The following is a 17,515-nucleotide window of genomic DNA, read 5'->3' on the forward strand; positions in this document are numbered from 1 at the left end:
AAGTACACATACACATGTGAACCCTGCTTAAAACAGATCCCACTCAGCCAGGTCTGCCCATGGTAGGCTGGTTGTTTTGTGGAGGCGATAAGTTAACACAAGCACAGTAATTTTCAGATCCACCGTTATATTCTTGGGCAGTAGCTTATCATTTTTAGAATTGAGCACTGCTTCTCTTTACACAGTCCTGGGCACATCTACCGGCAGAGGGGTGGCGCCTCTACAAAACAATCTTATCCATTGCCCCCTTTTGACTCTGTGGGCAGAGCTCATCTCTCCTGGGTCTTGATCCCACAGACTGCCCCTTTTGACTTTGCAGGCAGGGCTCAGCTCTCCTTGGTCTGGGTCCCACAGACTGCCCCTTTTGACTCTTCGGACAGTGCTATTCGCTCCTGGGTCTCACAGACTGCCTCTTTTGCCTCTAGAAACAGGGCTCGATTGTCCTGGTTCTGGGTCCCACAGACTGCCCCTTTTTGACTCTGTGGACAGTGCTATGCTCTCCTGGGTCCCACAGACTGTCCCTTTTGACTCTGTGGACAGTGCTATGCTCTCCTGGGTCCCACAGACTGCCCCTTTAGACTCTGCAGGCAGGGCTCGGCTCTCCTGGATCCCACAGTCTGCCCCTTTTGACTCTGTGGGCAGGGCTCGATTCTCCTGGGTCTGGGTCCAACAGACTGCACGTTTGACTCTGCAGGGAGAGCTCAGTTCTCCTGTGACTGGGTCCCACATACTGTCCTGTTAGAAATGGGATTTCTGGTTGGCTAGGGCTTGCGCCAAAGCCAGGCAGAAACCACCACTCTAGTCAGGGCTGGGGAGTTACACGCCAAAGATAACCCCTGCTCACCCCCTTGGTAGCTTGGCACGAGCAGTCAGGCTTATCCCGGAGGCAATGTGTAAAGCGTTTGCGCGCGCACACAGCAACAACCCCCTAGGCCCACCACAAAAGAAACTCCACACAAGGTTATATATAAAAAATAGCCTTTGTATTATAATAAACCCATTAGATGATAATCACATAATTTACACTGTGCCAACAGGCACTGGGCAGAATTTTACAGGGGACTATTTACACAAGACAGGGCCACATGGACCACTGTCAGAATTAGCACAAATCACCAATTGTAAATGTAGAACATATACCAACTGTAACACAAATTATAACGGTAGAGCACAACCAGTAACTACTGGCGCAATAATGACCTCAGCATTATCATAATGGAATCAGGTATCAAACCTATCCTGTATACATCACAGGGGCATAAACACATTATGCAATTTCTCATAAGTCTAACGCATTAGACCTAACCTCCTAAGTATAACTACACTAGGGGCGTACATCACACAGGGAAGTATAATCTCCCTAACTTAAACCTAAACAGGTAAAACAACCTCCTATGCAGAAATATCTTGAGGTATAAAACAAGGTGCGTAAAACATACTATCTGAAATACATTTCCTAGCACCAAAATCACATTAGGGCCTGGCGCCCTATAAACCTAACAATCCCAACAGCCCCCCCTGGCCACCTGGCCATCGCAAAGGAGGGGCTCAATGGCCCTGTATCCCAACAGTCAGGGCGCGCTGCAAAGGCAGCGAAAGTCAAGGGTGCGCACTTTTGCGCAGACCTAAATGTAGCAGCTGCCCACTACTTGCTGGGCAGCTGGGGACAAGGACAGGACCTAAAGGCTGCAGCTGGCACTAAGTGCTGCGCAGCTGGGGAAGTAAAATGAGGCATGGGCTCTCAATGGCCCTGGAAATAATGTCCAAAACGTTGAAGCCACCTAGGCTCTAAAAACGATATGTCATTGGGCCAACAGAAAGAGAACTTGCCCCCAGCGTTGGAGCCAACTGGGGCTCTAGAATAATAATGCCACTTTGGAGCCACGCAGGCTCAGAAATGCAGGAATGCCCCATTGGAGCCACGCAGGCTCAGAAATGCATTATGCCCCCGTTGGAGCCAGCTGGGGCTCTTAAAATAAAACATGCCCCCGTTGGAGCCAGCTGGGGCTCATAAAATAAACATGCCCCCGTTGGAGCCAGCTGGGGCTCATAAAATAAACATGCCCCCGTTGGAGCGGCCCGCTGCCATGCGGGGCCGCTCTGACCCTGCCTCTCCCCACCCGGACTCACTCAGACCACTCACCGGCTGGGGGGGCGGAGGCAGGACTCGGACTCCTCTCCTTTTTCACCCGGGCCCCCTCCTGGGACTCCTGTAGGCAAAGGCGGGGCTCTCCCTAGCACATGGGAGCCCCGCTGAACGACCGCATCACTTCCCTGCCTTCACCCGGGCCCCCTCCTGGGACCCAGGGCTTCCGGAACATGCACGGAGACTCCGTGAGCGGAAAGGAAAATACAAAGGACCAGGGCACAGAAGAAGAACACAGAAGGCCAAAACGGAGAGATTAATGCAGGAACTAGGGAAAATCCAGAAGGAACGCGGGACAAGGGAATCCAGAATAGAAGTAAAAAACAACAGCAGGAGTGAAGATACACCAGCAGGAGCGAAGAGTGTTACAACGCAAGGAAATAGAAAGATTAAGCCAAATATCCAAGGATAGAAAGTGTTGCGACAGGAAACCCACAGGAACCATCTTGGATAAGGAAGCAATAGTGCCAAAAGATAAGAAAGGTCACCATCTTAGAATGGTTCAGGAATCCACCCAAGGCATGCTGGGAACAAGATTTGTGGGATTATGGGAGGAAGAAACTGTGGCGAGCACGAGTGGAAGGAGCAGGCGCAGTGGGCTGATCCTCAGTCCTCGGATGTGTAGATGGAGGCGTCGCAGGTCGGGTTACGGCCCTGGCGTAACAGTAGGTCCCCCTCCCGAGGCCCTGGGTTTGACAGGAAAAAGCTGAAAATCCATGGATTATCCAATCTGTGGACGGTGTCTCAGCAATGGTGAAAGGGTATTGGTCTAATTGTTCATTGTGCACCATGGAATACTTTGCATCTTTCCGTGCCATTAATGTCTGTCGTTCAGTTAGATCGTATGAAGAAAACAGATTTAGGGTGTTAATATAACTCCATGGCACGTGGCCGGAACGTAAGGTTTTAAGTGTCTAGCTTAATAACACAATGGACCGAAGTTGCTATTGTCCATGCTGTAAAATAGATACGTCTTGCTACATTATGTCAATTGCAGATGATACTATGTTGCCTAATGAATATAGGCTTGAGGATAATGTGGTTATGCCATTGTCAATCACTGCCAAAGCCTTTTCTAGATTAATCCTGTCAGTCTTATGCAGCCTGTCAGCAGCTTCCTGTTGAGAAACGTTCTATAGTTCATTGTATAAGCCATATAAGAAGCAATTTTGACGTGGGCTCCTGGGACCTAACAAGAAATCCTTCAGATGCTCGTCTTCTGACAGAAGGGACAAGTGTTGTTTCACCTGAGTGTCGAGGTTTTTAGCAAATCAAGGCATTACTTCCCAACACTGTATGATGTCACCACCCTGAGTGTTCTGATTGTACATAGCGTTGGTCAGATCTATTGATCTTAAACCCTTCGGCTTCACCCAGGAATCTGGACTGACACCTGTTAGTGTCTAAAGACCAAACCAACCATCCCTTCCAATTGTGGTCTGATGAGTTATAGGAGCCGTTGCATAGCATGGTATCTAGTGTATCCTCATCATAGCGCGTAAAGTGTTCCCAATTTTCACAAGGTGCAAATGTGGGAATATGCGGTGTGTTCAAGTCTTTCGTCTTGGCTATTCCAAGAAAGTAACTCCTTTACCGCGGTGGAAATTCCGCCGTGGTGCAGTGGTTTTAAAGAGTGGGCGGGGCCGCGTCGGCCAACGGACATGTGCAGCACTAGCCAGGTAGTGCTCGCGACAGAAGCAGCGAACGGTAAAGTCTGCTGCACAGTTTTGTTCAGGAAAATTATTTAGTCTGGTATCGGGCATGCTGTAAAGAAGGCCTCAGTTCCCTGAACCTGCCAGTCTTTTGTCTCCCAAACAGATTTTGTATCTATTGTGTCTTTCCAAAAGACATAACCCTGTACAGACAGCTCGGAAAGAAAGAAAGCAGAGTATATCAGCTTGGTGCTTGTTGGCATATTTTTCTTTGCAGATGTAGGTGCAAGCCTGTAAAAATATGAGGATGTGTCAGATATGTAAAAACCAGAAAAATAACCAAACTTCTGTACAAATAGTTTTGAATGTCTTTTTGGTGGTGGTGGGCAGTGTTTCCATTGGGTGTAATTATAAATGGCACATGGGATACTTACTTTATGCAAAAAGTGGTGAATGTAATGTTGATAACAGAACATATCACCGTCATTTGATGTACCATCATACGCTTCATCAGAAGAAAATACAGTTGATTGTTCTAGATCTTCTAGTAAATTATGTTCAATGTCCCAATCATCAGAAATAGTACTAGCGGTGATGATATCATTTAAAGACATTCTAAAGAAATACAGGATTTGCAAAAGTTCAATTGGGCCATACACATCATACAATACCTTGCCCCACACTATTCCTTCAGGAACTGGAACTGCTGTATTGTTCACCAGGGACAGATCTCTTTGTTCACGGTGTGTGGTGATGCATGTGGTTTCAGTACCAAATTCACAAGTTGTATTGCAGAGCCTTCTAGGAGATCATTTTCGTTCAGAAGCAAGGAAAATACAGTCCCCAAACCAATCCAGAAGACCAGAAAAAGTAATCCAATTGTAATCCAAAGGTGTAACCAGGTAGTAACAGAGTGTGTCTTTTTCAGCCAAAGATAGAGAGCACGCACTTCTAGTTTGAAAGGGAAAGGCGGCGGTAGCGGTGTATCAGGTTCTGTTGAATCAGATGAGAATTCCTCATAGTCCACGAAGTAGCCAGGTGCTGTTAGATCTATTTTTGTCAGCTCAGTAGGTTTTGTAAAACGGGAAGATTACTCCATCTCTGGCTTATTGATGTAGATCTTATTGGCATCGAGTTTTGTTTTTGAAATTTGTATTTCTGTACTAGTCGACTATACAGTGGTAGTTGTTGCAACAGGGAGAAGTAGTACTTCATTGTTTACTCTTGTTGAAGAGAGGAATCTTCTTTAGTTATCAAAGCTTCCATATGAACCTCCTGAGTGGTAGCGAGAGGAGAGCGGTGGCTACCCACGAGTCCACATGGCCTACTGTTGAGAATTGGCCACATAATGTGGTTTGGTCAGATCAATAGAGACAAACCTTTTGTCTCGTCGACCCGCAGGGGGTGGAAGAAGTACAGTTCTGGTACCTTCAACAGCCAAACCAGGTACAGGCGCTCTGTAGGACAGCCCAAACTCTTTTTTTAATCTACTATTTGTACCCTATTCCCAATCGTCGGGACCCAGCCGGGTCTTGTCGGGACAACCTTCACTTCCCCAGTGGTGGTGCTTTTTACTTGGATTTTCCTTTGTTTATCTCCGAATTAATTTAGTTCCAGTAAAGCAGTCAAACGTTCATTGATGTCAAATTGTCTGTCTGCGCCACTGTGCCGACATTATCGAGGTCTGGGACCCACATTCATACCCCAAACAGGATTTCATATGGAGTCCGACCACCCAGGGATGTTCTCGGGATGTTGTTAAGTGCCCTCTGGACCCCATATAGATGATGGATCCAACTGCGGCCTAAGCCTAGTACCCTTGCTGTTAAAGACTACTTTAAGTCACCGTTTTTACTCTCGACTACCAAATTTCCCTCAGGTTAATAGGGGGAAGAGTACCGCAAGGCCGCACCCAAACTTCTCATGGCCTCTTTGTAAGCCCAAGAGCTAAACCACCGGACCCTGATCGAAACGTAGTGTGGCAATTGTGTATGTTCCAATGAAGACTCGCCAGTCTGTGATAACAGTTGACCGCTGTGGCCATACTCACAGGAATCTAAAGCATGAATCCACTGCCACCAAGATATACTTGTAAACCCAATCAGTAAGGGGCTGCAGGGGTCCAAATAGACAGAAGCGAGAGGCTTGTTTGAAATCAAAAGAGGTGTCTGTGGTGGGCGTGCTATGGTTGAGCCTTTCATCTGCTGGCAGATGTCATATTTGAGGACAAAGTCCTTGGTCTGTTTAGTAAGACCTGGCCACTAATAGCGCTGCTGCATTAATGAAACTGTAGCAGTCATCTCCACTTGTGCTGAACTCAGACCCTCATTTGCAAATAGTATTAACCCCAGTCTGCGAACAGTGTTATATATGACTCTAGCCCCACTGCTGGAATGTGAGCATATGGTATGTTCTGTGCATCTAACTTGTAGGAGTACTTGAGTGGAAAGCCTTTTGGCAGGTGTGTGTCGTCGTGTGCAGCATTGACAGCGGCTATGATGTCTCTGTCTATCCTCGTACTAGAACGAGTGATTGCAGCAACTGCAGCAGTACGAGCTGTTGCCTTAGCGGCTTAACCAGCCATGGAATTCCCTGCAACGTGAACTCCAACACGTTGATGACTCAATGTACGTATCACATGAGCCCGTGGCAAGAAATCTTTTCACTTTACTTGTTCCCAAAGCATCTTTTGCTTGATAGTTCAACCCTTAGAATATCAAAATCCATTTTTGCCCCAGTAGTGAAGGTATTCATTAGATGACTGGACACAATAATACAAATCACACACTGTAAGTGTGGGGAATCCATTATCCGTATACTCCAGTGCCAGTATCAGGGCCTTGAGTTCTGCCAGCTGCACTGTGCAGTCACCATGGGACTGAGTGTGGGTTTTTTAAGTATGGAACCTCCAATCATCATGCATCATCCTTTACTGTTGTGCATGCGGTGGAAAGTTGGTGGTTTGTTCCTACGGCAGGCTGGTCAGACCCATCAGTATAGATGATGTATTTATATTGATCTAGAGGCATTATTTAATTCGGCAGAGGATATTCTTGTTCATTCTGTAAAAACGCTTGTGTTTGTAATGTAGAGTCAAATCTTTAAACTGCCTCCGTTGCAGTGGGAGTTAGTTCATTTTATCCATCGTGGATGTAAAGCTTTGGCATTTGGAACACTTGCTTTGATGGCGGCCTCTGTGGTCGATACCGGGGTTACGACAATTATGTGTTTACCCTGAGCTAGTGCTCTTTCTCACTACAGCAGCTGGTACCGCTGTGAGAATTTTCTTAGTTGGAGCAAAACACATTTGGGTTTGTGTTTAAATGTGATTTGTATGCTATAGGTACTGTATCACCTTTGTGGAACGTGATATACGTGTATACGGTTGGTCCAGCGACCACGCGGATCACCAGGTTTGTGGTGTTTACACGTGTGTGTAAGTGTTTCAAAGTTATCATATCAGCTTGTACGGAACCCAAAATGTTAGTGTGTTCCTATGTCCAATGTGTGCTTGAAAAGGCTGGTCTTATCAAGTTGTAAAATGATTTTACACGTTCTGCGTAATCCAAAATGTATCTTCTGCCCAAATAAAAAAAATTCTAAAATGGATTGTAGTCTTTTCAAAATTTTTGGAGGATACAGCAATGCACATTTTTCTTTAAAAAAAAAAAAAGGGTGCCTAGGCTTTTGACTTCACTTGACAATTCATGTCCTAAAAATAGGACAGTGTGATGGGCAATTTCCAATATTTTTTTTAAATTAAATTTGTAGCCCAGGTGAGCAAACCTCAGAACTATGCTATCTGCTCTGTTGTCTGTTAGATACATATCATCAACGTAGGACAATGCTTCCTCATCAAAATGTTGGAGCAACGGAGCAGCCTAGGGCTATACGTATACCCCTGGGGCAATCGACAAAATTGCTAATTTTGACCTAGCGCTGAAAATGCTGTAAGATACCTCCTTCCAGGGGCTATATTTTGGCAGAAAAATCCATTTGAGATATCTAGTGTTTGGTATTTTTTCCGCACAGTGTTAATCATTAGTGCAGCACTGTGTGCATTTTGCACTGCAAATGTGCGAGTAGAAGTGTTCGGGTGTCTGTAATCTAATATTAGACGGTATGAATTGTCTGGTTTCATTACAGGAAACAAGGAATTATTCATTGATGAGGTGCAATTTTCAATTACCCCTTGGTATTCAAGTTGTTCTAGGATTTCCCTAACTTATTGTTCAGCTTCATGTTTAAATGGATGTTGTTGCTGGGGTTGAGGAGTTGATTTCAGTGGGATCTCGTGATGAGGTGACTCATCATCCCACCCCCCATGATTGTGGTATAATGCAAGGAGCTGACCCTAAAGCCCACTCCTTGGTGTAAGAATATTTCACTGATTCAGGAACGAGGTCAGAAAAAGCCAGTAAAATTACCGTTTCCCCATTTGGGCACTCCATTACGACATCAGGTGTCCAGTATTTTTCAGCCAAAAGAATATTGTAACCATACGTTAAGTTTTCCCACAAAAGGGCCTTGATGTTTATGGGTATGTCCCCCTCCATCTTGAGTGTAATTTCGTATAAGCGATGGGGAACACTTACCCTGGAATCCGGTGTTTCCACTGTGGTAAGCTCACTCAACGCTACTGCCACCAGATAATCCATCAGGTTCCGGCGAGCTATTGTGGCCTCTGCCGCGCTGTCCAGCATTGTCACTGCCCATTCCCCATTTAGAAGCAGAGTCCTCAGTGTTCTGGGCATGCCTGATTTTAATCCCAGTTACCTTTTTCTTTTTGAATTGAGGTTTAGAGGCTTTGACTTTTCTTCTTTATTAGTAATCTAATCAGACGAGCGTTGTGATTCCTTCTTCTGTTTTACATGCTCTTCGGATCTGCGCTCTGACCATTTACCTCTCTCTGAGCGTGCATCAGAAGACTTCAGAAATGAACGAGCTGAACGTTTATCAGTATCGTAATACCTGTCAGGCTTTCTAATATTATCACGGTTTTCTGAGATTATATGTTTTTTCAGTGGCTTCCTGCTGAGGAGACCCACCCTGTGATCTTTTTCTTTTTTTATTATCCCATTTCTTCCTTATCTAAGAATCGGGTGCTTGCTTAGAGTTATCATTTTCAGAATTACTCTTAAGTTGAGGTTTCCCAGGTCTGGCTCCCAAATTATCTCTACCTAATATAGAATAGGTTTCTTCGATAATCTTAGGTAATTTCCGCTCCTGCTGCGCAGGAGTGAAATCCCCTGGACTTTAGTGTATAGCCTATGCAGCTGCCTCCCCTTTTATGTTGCTTAATATAATGGCGGACACTGCAGCAAAATTGCCCATCAGTTTCATCCCTGTGTCCAGGGCAGTTGCAGTCCCGTACTCATTCTGTAGCTGCTTCAATACACAAGGTAAAACAGCCAGAGAAGGGGGATCCATTTGTTCTGGTGTAAATGGCAGCGAAGACTGTACCCCAAGTTGCTCAGTCTTGCTCCATAGGAGCCATCCCCATCCAAGCAAATAGGTAGTATACTGTGTTTTTCCTGCGGACCCATATAATGGAAGACTGCTTCAAACTGGCTTTTTTTTTGTTCTATCCAGAAAGGAATTTGTAGGCTGATACCTGTAATAGCCAATTGTGGTTGTGCGACTTGAGCAGTCCACTCAGGGTTTACTGTTAGTGTTCGCATTATGAACTGTGTGAGATATCTGAAAGAGACTATTAGTTATGGATTCCTCCCCTTAGAATTACCCCCAGGCATCAGACTGGATCCAGAGATTTTTTCTTTAGTAGTTCCCTTGCTCGTCGGTAAGTGGCGTTGGTCGACTCCGCAGTCGTCATTGGCGTCGTGGTCGCCAGAATGACGTCACGGTATCTACTTAGACACCGCCCCGGTGCGCTGACGTCAGTTCTTTTTTTTTTCTGCACCAGCCAGCGCAGATTCGGAGAGTGCAATTTTAGATTTTTTTTCTTTGATTTTTGTTGACTTCTTTTTGAGTCGTGTGACTCCTGGTGCACAGGGGTGTCACATCAATGAACTAGCTTAAAGCCTTGTGGATCCTGCCACAAGCTGATGTCAGTGACGGACCCCCATCTCGTGTGCCTCTGGTGTCTGGAGCTCAACCACTACCCAAAGTCGTGCTCCGACTGCCAGGCCATGGCCCGAAGTCTTTGCGGGAGCCGTCCTGAAAGCTCTGGAGGCCCGGTAGTCGGCTCCGTGCCACTCAAGGTCCCCGTTGAGAGGGACCGGTTGCAGAGTCATCACCACCACTGCTCGTCAAAGTCTTTGGGTAAGTCGAAGTTCCAAAAGTCGGCGAATAAACACTGTCCCACTTCGCGTTCACCCCGTCCGTCGGCCAACTCGACGCGGGATGGGGATGGCAATCGTCCGGCTTCGCCCGTGTAGCTTTTTGGGTCGACTACTCCCCCCCCCCCCCCCCCCGTTCCCAGGAGCCAGAGCGACCCCTACCCATCTTCGTAGTTTTTACGAAGCCCTCCACTCCCTCCATCTTTGGGCAGCCCGTCTCTGCCAGCGCGCCTTCAGCCTTCGATGCCGGCGGGTTCAGTTCTGGCGCCGCAGGGCCTCCAGGGATCCAGTCCTGGATCCGGATCGGCACTGGTCGACCTTACGACACCTCCAGCGCCGAATCTAGTGGTGACACCTCCCCCCCCCCCTTATGACACCGGTTGTGTCCCCAACCGACATCGACCCCGGTTGCCCCCTCGACATGGATACGGAGCCGGACCGGCGTCGACCGACATCAGGACCTGTACTTTTGTACCACTGTTCTCCCTTGGTGTTCCCTATCGCCCTGAGTGGCTACCAGAGGAGAGTGAAGAGGACTGGGAGGGGTCTGTGGACCCTCTGGCAGACCAGTTACAAGAACTGGACTGGAGAGAGGAGTTGGGTGAGGCCAGTGGTCTGGACACTTCTCCAGACCTTGGCATGCTTTCTCCCCTTACCGTGGCTATGGAGGAGGGTGCATCATACGCAGTGGTGTTCCGTAGAGCGGCTGAGGCCTTGGCCTTCGGTGGCGGTCAGGACCAACCTCCTGATCGAGGTGTTTCAATCGCAGTGGCCTCTTCGGAGCCCCCGCTGCCATTCAATGAAGCCCTCACGGACATCCTTCTGGGCGCTTGGTCCAAGCCTAGCACAGGGGCTTCTGCAGATAGGATGATTGCCCAACGCCATTGCCCGTCCCCGGGTGACCCCATTTTCCTCTCCCAACACCCTACCCCCGAGAGCTTGCGGGTCCAAGCCTCAACTCCCAAGGGCGCATTCCCTGCAGCTCCACCTGATGGGGAATCCAAGAAGTTGGACTATTTTGGGAAGAAAATGTTTTCTTCTGCCAGCTTAGGACTGCCGTCGGTGAACACTGCATATCTCTTGGGCCGTTACTCCCTTTCTGTGTGGGACACGGTCACGCAGGTGCTGCCACAGTGCCCGGAGGAGGCCGTGGCTGTGCTCTCCCGTGCAGTTGCCGAGGGGAGAGATGCAGCGAAGTTCGCCATTTGTTGTGGGCTGGACACCGCGGACTCGCTGGGCAGGACCATTTCCACTTCGGTAGCCCTAAGACGCTACGCCTGGCTGAGGTCCACTGGCTTTTTAGGTGATGTTCAATCTACTTTTTTGGACATGCCTTTTGATGGCCGTTGCTTGTTTGGCAACAAAGCAGAAAACGCGCTTGAGCGCTTTAAGGATTCTAGGGCTATGACCAGTTCCTTAGGCCTCGCTACCACCTCTTGCCCCGTGCAGTCTGCTTTTAACCCCTTCGTGGCTATGGAAGGGGTACCCCGCCACACCCAGAGCCACAGGCCTGCGAAAGCTGTTCAGCCTGGGACGTGGGTCTAGGGGCCAGTGGGCGGGACAGTCCACCAGCGCCCCCTCAGCAGCAGCCACCCCACTGGCTCAACATCACGTCGGACAGGTGGGTTTTGCAGATAGTCCGAAGGGGCTACTCCCTCCCCTTCCAGACTACTCCTCCATCCATGCCATCGCCACTCCATCGCATGTCAGAGGATCACTTGGCCCTTCTCCGCCAGGAAGTTATGGCTCTCTTGGCCAAGGGAGCCATCGAGCAAGTTCCTGCTTCAGAAGTAGGTCGTGGTGGTTGTTCCCACTATTTTCTGGTTCCCAAGAACGACAAAGGCCTGCATCCTATCTTACATCTCAGGATCCTCAACCGCTTCCTCTGGAAGGAGACGTTCAATATGTTGGCATTGGCTCAGGTCCTGTCTGCCCTGGAGACTGGAAGATAGCGTTGGACTTGCAGGACGCCTATTTTCACATCCCTGTCCTGCCTACCCACTGGCGATACCTGCGGTTCATGGTAGGCCACGAGAACTTTCAGTTCACCGTGCTCCCCTTTGGCGTTACCTGTGCCCCTCGGGTGTTCACAAAGGTGATGGCGGTGGTCACAGCTCATCTGCACAGATCAGGGGTTCCATTCTTCCCCTGTCTCGACGACTGGCTGTTGAAGGCGGGCTCGCCCCAGGCTTTTGTCTCTCATCTCCAGACTACGGCTGACCTCCTGCATTTGCTGGGGTTCTCAACGTGCCGAAGTCGCACCCGATTCCCTCCCAGCAGCTCCTCTTCATCGGAGCGGTTCTGGATATGGCGCAGTTTCGGGATTATCCTCCCGAACAGCGAGTCCGGGACATTCGGGCTATGATTCCGATCTTTCTACCCTTGTCCTGGGTTTCGGTCAGGAAAACTCTGAGGCTGCTGGGCCTCATGGCCTTCTGCATCCTGCTGATCTATCATACCAAATGGCATATGCGGGCTCTGCAGTGGGACCTGAAGTTCCAGTGGGAGCAGCATCAGGGCAACCTGTCCGTCTCTGTCCAGATCTCGGAGGGCACTGCACAAGACTTGCAGTGGTGGCTCACGAACCAACATTCGGTCAGCGGCAGATCCCGCTCCCTTCCCCAACCGGAGCACACAGTGGTGACGGATGCGTCCCTCCTGGACTGGGGAGGCCACATGGGAGAGGCAGAGATGAGAGGCCTCTGGTCTCCTGCGGAGTCCAAGCTCCATATTAATCTTTTGGAGCTCAGGGCGATCCTACTTGCACTGAAATCATTCCTTCCCTCTGTCAAGGGGAGAGTAGTGCAGGTGTTCACAGACAACACCACCGCCATGTGGTACTGCAACAAGCAAGGCAGGGTGGGGTCGTGGACCCTATATCAGGAGGCTCTGCGCCTCTGGATATGGCTGGAACGCCAGGGTATTATCTTGGTAGTTCAGCACTTGGCAGGTTCCAGGGCGGACGAACTCAGCCGCAGTTGCATGATGGATCACGAATGGCGTCTTCATTCGGAGGTGGCGCAAGGTCTCTTTCAACAGTGGGGAGAGCCTTGGTTAGATCTATTCGCCACCGAAGAGAACACGCAATGTCATCAGTTCTGCGCGTTGGAATTTCCAAGGCGGCAATCGCTTGGCGACGCTTTTCGTCACGAGTGGAGTTGTGGTCTATTGTACGCCTTTCCACCTATACCACTTCTATCCAGAGTGCTGAAGAAGTTCATGCGCGACCGGGCCCAAGTCATTCTTTTAGCCTCGGACTGGGCTCGAAGAGTTTGGTATCCTTTGGCCCAGCAGGGCTCAGCTCTGGGCATTATTAAGGGCTACCTTTCTGCTCTTTCAGCCTTTCCCAGGATGCCCGATCAGCCCTCTCTTTTCAAGTCCCGTATTGTCAATAGATTTCTCAAAGGCATTACTCACCTTTTCCCTCCGATTCCTTTTGTGATGCCTCAGTGGGACTTGAACCTGGTTCTCACATATTTAATGTGCGTTCCCTTTGAGCCTCTTCATAACTGTCCTTTGCGGTTAATTACTCTGGAGACTGTATTCCTGGTTGCCATCACCTCCGCAAGGCGTGTGAGTGAGCTCCAGGCTCTTTCCTGTAAACCTCCTTTCCTGGCTGTTCATCCGGACAAGGTTGTGCTTCGGCCATGTCCCTCCTTTCTGCCGAAAGTGGTCTCTGCCTTTCATCTCGGGCAAACTGTCACTCTGCCCACTTTCTTTCCGCCTCTGCACCCTTCCAGAGAGGAAGAGAGGCTCCAACGTCTTGACCCAAAACATGCGCTTTCATTCTATCTCAACCGCACACAACAGTTCCGGGTGGATGACCAGCTCTTTGTTGGCTACGTGGGTGCCAAAAAAGGCCGGGCTGTACAAAAGAGAACTATTTCCCGCTGGGTTGTTTTGTATTTTCAAGCCTGTTACTCTTTGGCTAAAAAGGAACCTCCGGTTGGATTGCACGCCCATTCGACCAGGGCGACAGCTGCTACTACAGCATTGGGACGCGGTGTCCCCCTGCAAGACATCTGTCAGGCGGCCACGTGGGCCTCGCTGCACACTTTTACCAAGCACTATTGCCTTGACAGTCCGGTCCGGAGAGACGGCTTCTTTGGCCGGTCGATTCTCCGTGACTTTCTGGTGTGATTTTGGTTCGCAGACCCACTACCGGGGTTGGTATGGCTAGGGTATCTATTCTAAGGTAAGGAATGTATCACTAACGTGTCTCTTTCAGATGCACAAGTTACTTGTGTAACGATATATCTGTAAGAGACATTAGTTAGTGATTCCTTACCGTCCACCCAGCCTCCCCGTTCTGCGACCTGATTTCTAGAGTTAAGGACATCCCTTTCAAGGCCCTAGTTTTTAATGCACCAGTAGTTGGTCTCTGGCATGGCTCTGCGTTCCTGGCGCGCAAAGTCGTGTACAGAACTGACGTCGGCGCGCGAGGGCGGCATATAAGTAGCGGCCATGACGTCATCTTGGCTTCCATTACGCCAGCGACGGATGTGGAGCCGCACAACACCACCTTCTGACGCTCAGGGGTACTGCTGACGAAAACTTTCCGGATCCAGACTGACGCCTGGGGATATTCTAAGGTAAGGAATCTATCACTAACTAATGTCTCTTACAGATATATCGTTACACAAGTAAGTAACTTGTGCTTTAGCCTCTATCCCAGGTTTCGGTAAGAATGACCCTGAGGCTACTGGGCCTCATGGCCTCCAGTATCCTGCAGGTGGGCTATGCCAGGTGGCATATGGGGGCTCTGCAGTGGGACCTGAAGTTCCAGTAGGCGCAGCATCAGGGGAATCTTTCTGATTGCGTCCAGATCTCGAAGGGCACTGCACATCAATTGCAGTGGTGGTTAACAAACCAGGATTGGGTCAACGTCAGGTCTCTTTCAGCAGTGGGGGGAGCCTTGGTTAGATATTTTCCCCACCAAACAGAACGCGCAATGTCAGTAGTTATGCGTGTTGGAATTTACAAGGCGGCACTCGCTAGGCGACACTTTTCGTTGCGAGTGGAGTTGCAGTCTTTTATACGCCCTTCTGCCTATACCACTTATACCCAGAGTGCTGAAGAAGATCAAGCGCGACCGGGCCCAAGTCATTCTTGTGGTTCCGGTTTGGGCAGGGAGAGTCTGGTATCTCGAGCTCTTGAGTATGGCCATCGATCCTCCACTCAGACTGCCTCTTCGGGAGGATCTTCTGTCGCAGCAGCAGGGGACGGTCCTCCACCCGAACCTGTCCAGCCTCCACCTCCTTGCGTGGAGATTGAGCGGCGACAGTTGACAGCTTTCGACCTTCCCACCGAAGTCTGTAATGTTATCTTAGCAGCCAGGTGTCCCTCTACCAAAACAGTATACGACTGTAGAGGGAACAAATTTGTGGCATGGTGCGCAGCAGAGGCTGTGGATCTCCTTTCTGCCCCTCTTTCAGAGATTCTCCTCTTCATTCTTTCCTTGGCTCAGCAGGGCTCTGCTCTGGGCACCCGTAAGGGCTATCTTTCCGCCTTTCTTCTCCTTTCAGATCAACCTTCTCTTTTCAAGTCCCCTATTGTAAATCGTTTCCTTAAGGACATTACTCACTTGTTTCCTCCTATTCCTTTCGTAATACCCCAGTGGGACTTGAACCTTGTTCAGACCTACCTTATGTGCGCTCCTTTCGAGCCGCTACATAACTGTCCTCTCAGACTTTTGACACTCAAAGCTGCCTTTTTGGTTGCCATCACCTATGCTCGCAGGGTGAGTGAGCTTCAGGCTCTTTCTTCATAACCTCCTTTCCTGGCTGGTCATCCAGACAAGGTTGTTCTTCGAACTCGACCTTCTTTTCTTCCCAAAGTGGTCACCTCTTTCCACATAGGACAGACCATCACTTTTTCCACCTTCTTCTCACCCCGCATTCTTCTAAAGAGGAGGAGAGGCTCCACCGTCTGGATCCAAAACATGCGCTTTCATTTTATCTGGATCGCCCAAAACAATTCTGGGTGGATGATCAGCCCTTTGTTGGCTATGTGGGCGCCAAGAAAGGTCGGGCCGTGCCAAAGCAGACCATCCCTTGATGGGTTGTTCTTTCCATCAAAATCTGTTATTCCTTATTAAAAAAGGAACCTCTAGTGGGGTTGCGTGCCCATTCCACCAGGTCGATGGCAGCCACTGCTGCTTTGGATCGTGGAGTCCCCCTTCATGAAATCTGCCAGGCAGCCACGTGGGCTTCATTGCACACGTTCACAAAACATTACTGCCTGGACAGCCAAGTCCAGAGAGACGGCTTCTTTGGCCGTTCTGTTCTCCGTGACTTTCTGGTGTGAACTTGGTTAGCAGACCCACCTAAGGTGAGGAATCCATAACTAATAGTCTCTTTCAGATGAACAAGTTACTTACCTTCGGTAACTGATATATCTGTAAGAGACATATATTAGTTATGGATTACTCACCGCCTCACCCACCCTCCCCGTTCTGTGAACTGACTTCTAGGGTAAGGGACTTCCTTTCAGGGCTCTAGTGTTTGTGCACCTGTGGTCAGAGTATTGCATGTCTCTGTGCTTCTGGTGTGGAATGTCATGTCCTGCAACTTCCCTCTCGACCGGGACCCTGAGCGGCGCGGAGCCATCTGCCGAGCCTCCAGAATCTTTTGGGACCGCTCCCGCAAAGATTTCGGGGCAATGGCCCAGCAGTCGGAGCATGACATTGGGTTGTGGCCGCGCTCCAGACACCAGAGGCACACGAGATGGGAGTCCGTCACCGACATCAGCTTGTGGCAGGAGCCACAAGTCTTGAAGTCGGTTTGCCGATGTGACATCCCTGTGCACCAGGAGTCAAACGACTCAAAAAGAAGTCGACAAAAAGTCGAAAAGACAGTCAAAAAGTGCTCTCTCCAGATCTGCTCTGGTTGGCGCGGAAAAAGAAAGAACTGGCCTCAGCGCACCGGGGCGGTGTCTCAGTAGATACCGCAACGTCATTCTGGCGACCACGACACCAACGACAAACGCTGAGTCGACCGATGTCTCCTACCGACGTGCAGGGGTACCTCTAAAGAAAAAATCTCCGGATCCAGTGTCACGCCTGGGAGTAATTCTAAGATGAGGAATCCATAACTGATATATGTCTCTTACAGATACATTGTTACCGAAGGTAAGTAACTTGTTCTTCTGTATATTTCTACGAAATCTCTGTTTTGTACGCATTTCTGCTGAAGTTAAATTAGCAGTGTCAGGACTCGGTGTATATGTTATTAAGACCAGCCATGTCGCTCCCTCTTTACTGAGCGGACAGAGTCTCAAGTTTTCCGTTTTGTGTGGGATGGCGCCTTTAAACCAATTAAAATGTTCTTGGTAAGATAGAGAAATCTCTATTTCCTCATATGTAGTGTATTCCCTTGGTGTTTCATCTTCAATGTAAGTATGAAATAATTGTGTTTGAG

The 17,515-nt window shown here is 49.1% G+C and overlaps 1 protein-coding gene across 2 annotated transcripts in view; it reads left to right on the top strand.

The window, feature by feature from the left end:
* The window catches only part of SBNO2 (strawberry notch homolog 2), a 502,221-nt gene that overhangs the window by 85,507 nt on the left and 399,199 nt on the right, over window positions 1-17,515 (top strand). The window lies entirely within an intron of this gene.

The sequence above is a fragment of the Triturus cristatus genome, chromosome 12, assembly GCF_964204655.1.
Source record: "Triturus cristatus chromosome 12, aTriCri1.1, whole genome shotgun sequence".
Lineage (NCBI taxonomy): Eukaryota > Metazoa > Chordata > Amphibia > Caudata > Salamandridae > Triturus > Triturus cristatus.